This window comes from Neolamprologus multifasciatus, chromosome 13 (genome assembly GCF_963576455.1).
Source record: "Neolamprologus multifasciatus chromosome 13, fNeoMul1.2, whole genome shotgun sequence".
Taxonomy (NCBI): Eukaryota; Metazoa; Chordata; class Actinopteri; order Cichliformes; family Cichlidae; genus Neolamprologus; species Neolamprologus multifasciatus.
In genome coordinates this window covers 34,059,002-34,069,414 of record NC_140451.1, presented here as the reverse complement: position 1 = coordinate 34,069,414, position 10,413 = coordinate 34,059,002, and the positions used below count along the sequence as shown (strand labels likewise).

General features: G+C 44.8%; 1 long non-coding RNA gene across 1 annotated transcript; it reads right to left on the bottom strand.

Annotated features, from left to right (window-relative positions):
* Positions 1-667: 667 nt before the first annotated feature.
* On the bottom strand, positions 668-10,354 carry LOC146505964 (uncharacterized). The gene is made up of 3 exons (XR_014877595.1): positions 7,835-10,354; positions 1,770-7,733; positions 668-1,673 (listed from the first exon to the last, which is right to left on the bottom strand). It is a non-coding gene; the product is annotated as an uncharacterized LOC146505964 (long non-coding RNA).
* Positions 10,355-10,413: the final 59 nt, after the last annotated feature.

Here is a 10,413-nt window from a genome sequence, read left to right as displayed (position 1 = left end):
GAAGAAAAACACTCAAATAATATCCTCCATCAGAAATAAGCTCAACACAAAAGCAGCTTCACAGGCCGCCAAATCAAGAGGAATGATTTCACCTGAGATGCACACAGACGTATTCCCAAGAGTTCGGATCCACGGCGGTCAGCACAACCACACGAATAGAATAGAAACCGGAGGAGTTGTACTTACATCTTCTGCCATCAGCTTGTCCTCGGTCACAGTTTCCTTCCACATATAGTTTTGCAAAAACTGCATAAAAAGCACTTGCAGCAACAAAAACATAATATTCCAGAAACACGCTTTGCTGATCCGATCAGCTGTTTGTAACACTTCCTACGTCCATCAGCGCGAACTATCGCATGTCCGCCATGACCTGCCCGAAACCGGAAGTGACGTCATTTTCACGGAAATGTAGTTTTTACCATCAGGGCCTCATGAGCCTATACTGGTGTTTTTAAAAGTTATGTTTGACTTTATGACTTTCTGTGTGGTTTCTGGGATGCTTAGGACTCATATTGCACTGCTGGAAATAGTTTATTTTGATGCATATGCTGCTTTTTTGCAAATTTGCATTAAAATATTTATTTTCGTTTTTCCTGCAGTGTATAAAAATTGGTGTATTTCAAAAATAAAACTATGAAGACACTCAAAATAAATTTCCTGTTTTGTGCAACTTTTTTGTATTTACAGTTTTGAGGGATAAGCCTCTTAAATTTCTCTAACTAGAAATATATGTTAAAAAAACAAAAACGATTTTCAATTTTTTTGTAGTTTATTGTAATTTTTTGCAATTTATGTAATTACTATGCACTTAATGCAGACATATTATTAAAATCTGGGCTGTAATGGTTGTATTGATGTATATCAACTTGAAATGCTCCCAAAAATGGCTCCACAGCATGTAAACATATAATATAAGCTCTGGCGGACTTGGTTCTATGGTAGGTCTTAAAGGGTTAAAGAAGTGCAGTCGCTTTTCTGTCCAAGCTCCTCAGACGACTGATTTTTATGATGTTTTCGATGTGTCCTGTTCTCTGCTGTTATTTGAAACGTTTTGTGTTTTGGGCAACAGAAATGTAAACTTCACGTTTTTATCTGCTGACGTATCCACGTCGCTCTCATCCTCCGTTAGACAAGCCTCTCGTCTTTCTCCGTGCTGTCACTCGTTGTCTCTCGTTTCTTTGAACCTTCAGTCCTCATTCTCTGCCTGTTTATCATCTCTGAGCTCAGTTTGTTAAAACCTCTGGGCGTACCAACAGCTGATGGGCTCCTCAGAGAAGAATTAGTATGAACATGAAGCTCAGGATCGGGACTTTCTCCCAGCGAGTAAACCAACCCACACAGCGGCATTAATGACCTCGTGCTGTCGATGGGTCAGACAAGCTTGGTCTGTGTCGTCATCTCTGCTTTTCAGGGAACCTCAGCACGAACGTTACTGAGAACACTGATTACAGACCAAAGCCTGCAATGAAGCCAGAAACAGCCTGACAAGGGCGATGCAGGTGGGTTGCAAAGCAGCTTGCAGATGTTTACCTGAGTGAAAAGGTAAATGCACGATCTTTATTAATAAATAGTTAAGCTTTTATAATCCAAACCTGGTGTGATTCTTCTCAGACCTTTGGAGTCCCTCAGGGATCTGTTCTTGGGTCCTGTTGTCTCTGAGATCCAAACGGTAACTATAACTATAACTAGTATAGCTATAACTATATAGTATTATATTTATAGTATATATATATAGTATATAACTAGCTATAGTTAACTATAACTATAACGATAACTGTGTCAGCTGATTAAAAGAGGAGCAGAGAGCGGATCCCTGAGGCCAAACTCCAGGTCGACGTAAGGTTTGCTCATCCATCCACTTTCCTGGAGATACAAACTCGAGGCTTCGGTTGCCGTGGAAGCGTCTGAAACGTGACCTGAATGTTTGAGAGTTACGTGAAAAAATGTTTTAATTTGATCTTCTGTGGATAAAACCGTAAATCTCCAAACTCAGTTGTCTGCTGGCTCTGAAGGTAAGAAATCCTTTGTGTTAGTGTGTGCGGCCTGACCTTTGACCTCTAAGCGATCTAAAATGATGTGAAAGTTTAGCTTTGATTTGATTCAGTTTGTGTTTGATCAGCTTTGCAGCCACTCCAATCGCTGAGCAGCAGATTGCCTGCAGGGTTTAAACGTTTCGCCGCGCTGATATTAAAGATCAGGAGGCTGTGAGGCGATATGTAATCTAACAACCGCCAAACGCAGCTCACAGACATGATTAAGGATTCATCTTCACAGGCTTTATTTACTCTACAATATGTCACTTATTGTCCTTTTTCTGCACAGCGCGACCTTTGGGCTCATCTAGAAATAAACACGTGAGTTCAGGTTCTGCTGCAGCTGAGCCGCAGAAACGCGTTCGATGGTCAGCGGAGGCTCGTACGCCCGACATGTCACATGACAGAAGGACGAGTTTGTGAGGACGCCTTCGATCCAACAGTCAGAATAACTGAAAGTATGCAGCACAGAGGCGACTGCTATTATTATTGTTATTATTATTAATGTTATTATTGTTATTATCATTGCTATGCAGTGCAGAGGTGATTCAGATATAAACACATAAATAAAAACATGTTTCCTGAATTTCGTGGGTTACTGCTGAGAAAAGGTTTTTCAGCCTGGCGTGATTTATAACATGTTTGATCCTTGTTACAGTTGTAGGTTTGTGTTGCTGGACGTCTCTTTTTCTTTAGGTTCATCTTTATTTCGTTGCATTTGTTTTTAACTTTGTTTTTAACTTGCATGTTTTTGTTTGTTTTGTCTTTTTTTCTTCATTTATTTTGTCTTTGGGGACTTTGCAGATGTGTCCAGATTCATGGGCTGCATCCTCCTGAGGACACAACCTTCTCGGTCTACGCGGGCCGGGTCCTCCGAAGGCGAGAAGGCCGGAAGTGCGAGGCTGTGAAATGTGACGGTCTGGCCTTCAGATTAGCGTCACCTCTGTCTCTGTGGAGTTTAATAAACTCCTTGCTGTCTAAAATATAACAGGACACTGGAGGAAACTCTCGACCGTCTCACACTTCTGATGATCAGTCTTCTGTTTGACGTTTATTCAGCTGTGTGAAAACTATAACTTTAATCTCAGCCGAACCGATTTACTCAGGAACAAGTAAATCGGTTCTGGTGACCCTTGACCTCCCGGTCAGCTATCGAGCTGGTGGGTAACAGACGTCTCCGAAAACGTTGGAGCGCTTTTGCAAATATGAGATGTCTTAAAAAACTGAGCAGATATTTGATGTTTACGCAGCTACATTCTTGCCTGAAAATATGTTAAAAGTTTATTTTGTATCACAGAAAGATTAATAAGAGTAATTTTAAAACTTAGCAGCTGTCGACATTGTTGGAAACTGGTGTTTGGCTGGACCGCGCTTTGAATTCTGGGATATGGTGGTCCACGAAGGACACACCGACCCATCCTTCAAATCGGGGGAATGAAGGACGCATTTGTCGGCTGCATTCGGAGCAGTCTACGAATTTAGACGCCTTTGTTGCGTCGCTGTGACGTAATCGGCCGACAGATGCGGCCTCAGGAGGACGCGGCCTTTGGACGCCACCTGTGTCTTTGTGTCGTCCTTTTTAGTCATTTTGATCTCTTTGCTTTTAAAGGTTTTTTGCTTTGTGTCCTGTTGTTCCATTAATGCCTCTGCAGGTCATCGCTGAGTCTCTGTGTGTTTTACAGACTCGGTCATGGTTGGATTTCTTTGACCGCCTCGGAGCGTGCTGGAAGCTGAGCTGGTTTAAAGTGAATGAGCGAGCGCAGCGAGACGACCTGGTTTCGCTCTGGTCGTCGACGCATACGTGACGTGAGCGCTGCGTGTGTGATTAAGTGTGTGTCTCTAGGATCCATTAGTGTGTGTGAGGGCTTAGTGCTGCACATGAATTGTTTTCTGTCTCTTATATGAGCTGATTGAGGAGGAACTGCAGCTGTTGACATCTGGACTCACGCACGCTACATGTGCATTAACACATGTGATCACTGCGGATGAACTTGAGTTTGTGTCGTACGATGAGATCAGCTTAAAGGAAGCGATGCAGAGCTGCTGCTGGTGGATGCTGGTGGAGACCCTCAGAGCTGATTCTGAGGTGGAGCTCAGTGCGTGGACTCGGGAACATCAGCATGGATGCAAAGATGCAGGAGAGGGGGGGTCAAACCGCGGCTTTAACATCAGTGGTTCCTAAAGCAGGCGAGGTCCCAGCAGGCCTCGCTCCGACGCCACCTCACAAACGTGTGCAGCTTGGGTCGCTCCCGGGTCTCAGTCCTGAAACAGTCGTCGGGAACATTTGAGGAAACAGGTGATATTTGGATTAGGTCAGAGCTCGGGGGGGGGGGGGGGGGGATTAGCTGGTTGGACTTCCTTCATTTTTCAATCTATTTTAAACACTCCCTTTAGATTAGCCGTCAGAGTCAGAGTGCATCAAATCAAAGAAAATTGCATTAAATTATCCCATTAAGATTATTATATTGGGCTGCAGCATTATATAATGGGACAGACTCATCAGCCTCCATCCAGGAGCCGTGCTGCTGCACGACAATGGGATTGGCCCGTCATGATGCAGAAGCTGCATCGTCCTCGCTTTATCCTCACTCTGTCGCTCCACAGGACGAACTACTCGGATTACTTACTGCAGTAAAAGTACTACAGATCCCAGCAGGCTTCTTAAACAGAATAACTGCTATGATGCTTCCAGTCAGGTTTTAGACAGAACCACAGCTCTGAAACCGCTCTGACCAAAGTGTTCAATGACACATGTCTGAATACAGACAGTGGAACAATGTCAGTCTTAGTTTTTTATATACTGTTTTGTTTGTTTGTTTGTTTGCTTGTTTTAATCAGTTTTAAATCATGCTTTTTATTTGTTTTTGTTTCTAAAGTCTCTGTAAAGCACTTTGAATCACCTTGTTGTTGAATTGTGCTATACAAATAAACTTGCCTTACACTACAGTGTAACAGCGCTCCTAGTGTCTCCTCCACCACCTGGACACACCCACCTTTCTACCTACCTCTCCACCTTCTCACTTTCTCCGCCCAGTCTGTGTGTTTCAGGGGCGGAGCTTCGGTGTACCTGGAGTTATTCTCTGTAACTCTTCATAAGTTTGTTAACGTTTTAGTTTTCTGACTGACTTCCTTTGTGCTGTCCACATGCTTCCATAATAATCCCAGTGACAGTTTCTGGTACCCTGGAGTTATTTTTATTGGTTCTTTTTATTAGTTTGGGCTCCTCGTGTTTTTTTAGGCTCTTCCTGTTTTATTTTGATAGTCATTTTGTCATGTCTGTGTGGCAGACTGTGGGGATGCTCTCTGTGCTTAACAGTGCATTTATTTACAGTGCAGTAAATCTGCACATAAACAATCCCCGTGCGTTCCCCTGACTCCTGGTCGTGTCTTCCTTCCCAATAAGTCTGTGCTCTCGGCTCCCGTGTGTCTGCACTCCCCGTGCTCGCTGCTCTCTGGCTTTCCACGCTCTTCGTGGAGTCTCATGCAACGATCCTGCGCCGGAGGAAGCTCCATCATTCTCTGCTCCCCCCGACGAGCCTGATCAGCAGCAGGTGTGTGAGGTCCTAGGCGTGACCAGCCATCCGGCAGGGCCACACCCACCAGGCCTGGGAGTGTCACTGCTGCACTCACACACACACACACAGACACACACACACACACACACACACACACACACACAGTCTGTTCTCATGCTGTCCTCCTGTAGCCCAGCATCTCTTTTTTCCTCGTGTACTTTCCCATTGTAGTGTACATTTCAGTGTTTTTCTGTAACCGTTGTTCTGTGATGTCTGTGTTGTGTGTGTAAGGTCGGGGGCGGGTTCATTCCACTGCATGTGGCGAATAAAATTTGAACTTGAACACACACACCTGCCTATACCCACACGCACACACACAAGCAAGGACAGCAGCACAATAATATAAGTCCACAACTGCTCAGGGACGCCGGGTCGCTCAGACTCAGGACGCTGACACATTTATTTTGAAAGCCTTGTATTGAATTCTGTTTCCTCCTGTCTGTCATTGTTTCGCTTGTACCTCGATCAGATGATCCTCAGTGTGCCGTCTGTGCTTCCTCCCTTCCTCTCTCACGTGTTTGTCTGACTTGTGGACTTTTACTTGTTGATATTTGACGCAGGTCACTTTATACTGTCGGGCAAAGAGCCGAGAATAAAACAGAGAAACAAGCCAGGACTTGGTGACAGCGGGAAGGAAGAACTCCCTTTTGAGAGGAAGAAACCTCAGTCAGAAGCAGGCCCGCCTGCTGTGACTGGGTGAGAGGAAGGGTTAGTATGAAGCTGTTTGTTGTTGTCCTCAGAGGTCTTGTGTGAGGCCACGTCAGCGCTGTGGAGCGTCTGGATCTGAACGCTGTGTTTGAGCATGGAAGCAGCAACTATTCACCAAGGAATACCTGGAGTCCAGTAACGGATCTTCATTAGTTCCTAGGAAGTCCTGCAGCTCGAACAGAAGAGCTCGGCTGTGAGAATCTAAGAGGGGCTTTGCGGCACCTCGGACTCAAACGCCACATCGTTCGGACTTTACTGGACAATTCCCAGAAAAATCCATCCGCGGGTTCTGAGGGGCACACGGAGAGTCGGGAAACATGAGAAGTGCTGTGTGTGTTAGAAACTCCTCCTCCTGCTGCTGGCGGCCCTCTGGGGGCCGGCAGGGGCCTCTGACACGGCGGCCCTGGGCCTGTTTCCTCCTAATCCGCCGTGTCCTTGGGCCGCGCAGGTTTTGTGTCTAATGACTTGTTTTGTGGCCTAAGCAGCAGAGTTAAGCCTCGAGAACAAGAGCAGGCTGAACAATAATAAAAGAATCGATAATAAAAGCAGTTTAATCTGCCTCTTAATGTGACCGCGGCCGTCTAATCCACGTCTTCCCGGCTGTGCGGCTGCGCCGTGTTTTCCTGCGGGATGAGATGGTGTTTAATCGACTTTGGGAGAATTAGTCATTCCTTATTACCGTCGTGGTTTTTACAGGACTTTCCTGGAAAATCCCATTCAACACACATTTTAATTTCATTTCTGCGGCTCAATCATGTTGAGGGCAATGTAAATAATCCAATAACATTAATCATCATTCCTCTTCTCCTCCAAAAATAGAGGCAGCAGCAGGCGGATTGGACGGCCGAGACGCTGCCGTTCACTCTCCTTTATTGGTTTTTAGAAGCTCTGATGGTTTTATGAAATGTCATCATGACCCCAATTTACTGAGCGCGAGCAGAACGTTCCCTCTGTTAATCCGAGGGGCGCCCGAGCGGCGGTGCTCGCCCTGTTTCCGCTTCCCGATGATCCAAAATCACATTTTCACCTGAAAGTCGGCTCCTTCGCCATCGACCGCTCCGTGTTTCTTCTTCCTGTTTCTAAAGTAATCCGTCTTCCACCAACACGAGCAGCTCGCCATGCGAGCTCGCCCCCAGCTGCAGGAAGTTCCAGTGGTTGTGCTACATGCTGCTTTGCTGCACCTGTGCTCAGGTGTGTCTCGTCATGATCAATCTCTGACGTCGTGCTCTGACGACTCATCGTGTTTTGATCGATGTGTTTAGCGGTCACGTTATTTTTAATCGATCTCCTTAAATAACTGCTGTCACTCCTGTTTGGGGTGCAGAAAGCGTTTCCCTCTGCGGCGGCAGCGGCGGCGTGCAGCAGGTCGTGACCGTGCAGCAGCTGCAGAGTGCAGATGATAATCGGAGCTGATGAGCTGCAGACATGATAAGACATAAATAAGATTCAGCCTAATAAGGCTCAGAAAATAAGGCAGCTCAGTCCAGATGTCTAATCCACGCTGAAGCTGCGTCTTACCAGATGAAAGTGGAATCTTCTATCAATTATTATCCTAACATGCTGAATTATATCCGCAGAAATCCTTCAAATGATTCCCAATAATCCTCCTGATGGGATCACGTGACCCAGAGCACAGCGGCTCAGGAGCTCAGTGCTCTTACGATGGAAACGGTTTTCATCCTGATGTCAGCACAAAAACTCAGAAGTCATCAGAAGAAGGAAAGGTCAAAGGTTAAACATTTAACCCTCTGCAGTGCGTTTATTACCTCTCGTAAATCACATCAGCTGTGCGTTGATCTCTGTCGTCACACAGACGTCAGTTTACCTGTCAGCCGCGTAAACCCGCATGGTGTCCGCAGCCATGTGGGCTCTTTGTCCTCCTGTCAGGTAGAGCTGGGTCACATCGCACCGCTCACGGTAACACCGGTGTAATGTTGGGCAACGATAAGAAAATGAAATATGGCGATAGAATATGGGTAAAACACGCATGCGCAGCACCTTTGTTTACATACACACATGGCGGAAAAAGCATGGCGGCGACGCAGAATGAGAAGAGCGAAAGCGGATTGTTGAATGAAACGATGAACCAGAACTGGTTTGTAAAAATGCAGCTTCACTGGTGTGGAACTGGTTTAGCTTTCGTCCGTCAGATACACAACAAAGCACTATTTTTGGTAGCTAGCATGCTAGCGGGCCGTCGTTATTACCGTGTTGTTTGGAAAATACGGCGCACTTAAAATCAATCCTTTGATTTTTCTGAAAGTGGACAGAGCCCCTTATAATCCCGTGTGCCTTATGTATGAACTCTGGTTGTGTTTACTGACCTCGAAACGATTTTATGTGCACGGCGCTCGAAAATCTGTCAAATGTTTCAGTACGACTTTGCTAAGCTACGAAGCCGCACCGCTTGATGGATTGTTGGAGCATTACGGCTATCGTAGGCGGAGCCTCGCGGAGTGATACGTACTGTGCTTCAACATAATGTTACTGTATTGTGTGTGTATAACTGTTTTTAAGTTTTGTGGATATTATACATGGTTATGCTGAGGATGTGTCGGCCAGTTTCCACTGGAAATGCCTTTTGGTTAAACTGTCAACAACGAATTTGCATTTGCACTGTTACATTTTTATATAACTTTAATGCACATAAAAAACAGCTGCTTGATTCAGTGAAAATACATTGATGGGTTTTTTGCACTAATAAAGTTGAGGAGTTGTAAAGTATTTTGTCTCATGTCAGTTATATCGTTATCGCAAATTTTCAAATGTATATGGTGATAAATATTTGTGGTCATATCGCCCTGCTCTACTGTCAGGTTCATAAGACGTGTGCACAAACACACGCTGACATTCTGATATTCGTGGACATTTCTCACACATTCATGCTTCATAATGATGAAGAATCTTCGATTTGAACCTTGAACCCTCAGGGGTAGAAAATAAACGCTGCGGTTCCTCTGAAGTCCAGCAGGGGCAGCAGTGAGTCGGTTCCCCATGTTACAGCCTGATACACAAACTGATGAAATAATGTTGCCCTTCACAGCAAACGTACGGGACGATGACTTTATAACTCACCTGTTTAAAGTTTGCATGGTTATGGGCGTGGCCTCTTTGACTAACAGGTGGAGGCGGCGGCTAGCTGCTAGCTGTCTGCTTGCCTGAACATCTGAGGATGTTCACGCTCGCTGAGCTTTTCTTCCTCGCCGTGTTTCTGTGTCGATTAACAACTTAGTTGGATTATTGCCTCACGCTGACGTAATTGTCTCTAAATGTCATTTGTGTGTAAATCTGCGGGACGATTATGATCCACTCAGCGAGCTGCTTTTGTTCTGCTCGCCATCAGACTGATGAAAATAAAAAGGCACAGAAGATTACAGAACCATTAACGTCTCTGCCACCATTAACTGATAAACAGCTATTAGAGGCTTACAGATGAAATTACATATATGGAGCAGAGTGAGGAGGAGGAGGGTTAGGGTCCGACTTCATTCATGAAGGTCTGAAAGTGTGAGAGAGAAAACGATCTGCAGTCAGTTCAGCTTCTGATCCTGAATCTTTCACTTGAAGAACACCTGCGTCTCTTTGCATCTCTGCATGTTTGTGTCTCTTTCTTGTGTGTTGGCAGCTTTTGGTGCATCTTAGATTTATTTGTCTTTCTGCTCGTTTTCATCACTTCTGTCTCTGTTGAGCTGATCCTTTTGCGCCTTTGTTCTTTGTCTCTAAGCCAGTTTCTCTGCGGTATTTGTGAATCATGTCCAGGTCAATGTGAGCATCTTTCACATTTCTTCAACTTTACACACTCTTGTGGTTTTTCCTCTTCATCATACGTATTTTTCAAGGCTGTATGTTGTGTGGAGCAGGATTAGACACTAACACTGAAATGCTGCAGAGCACTGAATGGAAACATGCTGTAGCCAATCAGAGCCTGAGCTGTTTGTGATCTCAGTGATGCTGCAGTTCGCTAATTTTACAAAGTTAAAAACATTTTAACAACATGTACAAATTCAATTAATCGTTTTAATTTGATATTTTTTATTATATATAACAATAACCTAATTATAATACATATAATAGAAAAGAATCATTAGCTTTTCTTT